This window comes from Solanum tuberosum, unplaced genomic scaffold, assembly GCF_000226075.1.
Source record: "Solanum tuberosum cultivar DM 1-3 516 R44 unplaced genomic scaffold, SolTub_3.0 scf00004, whole genome shotgun sequence".
Classification (NCBI taxonomy): Eukaryota; Viridiplantae; Streptophyta; class Magnoliopsida; order Solanales; family Solanaceae; genus Solanum; species Solanum tuberosum.
In genome coordinates this window covers 3,285,178-3,285,797 of record NW_006238930.1, presented here as the reverse complement: position 1 = coordinate 3,285,797, position 620 = coordinate 3,285,178, and positions in this window count along the sequence as shown.

The window sequence follows — 620 nt, the reverse complement described above, 5'->3', positions numbered from 1 at the left end:
TTCTTTTTTCTTTTAGAAATTCGATTTCTCTTAAATTATAAGTTTAATCGATTTTTCGAAAACTTATTCATTTTTTCTTTTATTTATATTTTAAGTAGAACAATTATATATATACATATATTTTCGTTCCCCTCTCCCCAGATCTCGCTCTCTCACTTGCCTCTCTCGCTTTATACAAAAAAAACACAAATTGTATAAAATGTGTTTGTATTTGTATAAAGCGAGAGAAAATTATATATATACATACATTTTCGTTCCCCTCTCTTCCCTCTCCCAGATCTCGCTCTCTCACTTGCCTCTCTCGCTTTATCAAAAAAACACAAATTGTATAAAATGTTGTTTGTATTTGTATAAAGCGAGAGAAAATTATATATATACATATATTTTCGTTCCCCTCTCTTCCCTCTCCCAGATCTCGCTCTCTCACTCGCCTCTCTGACTTTGTACAATTGATCTTTTTGTATATGTATACCAAAGTAGATTATACAATTGCTTTCTTTTGTATATGTACAGCGAAATATACATATTTATGTTTGCTACGGAGCGCAATTATGCAAACTTTGCTATAACATACAATTATAAATTTTGTGTTTGTTATATGTGAAAGTTGCTCTTACTAC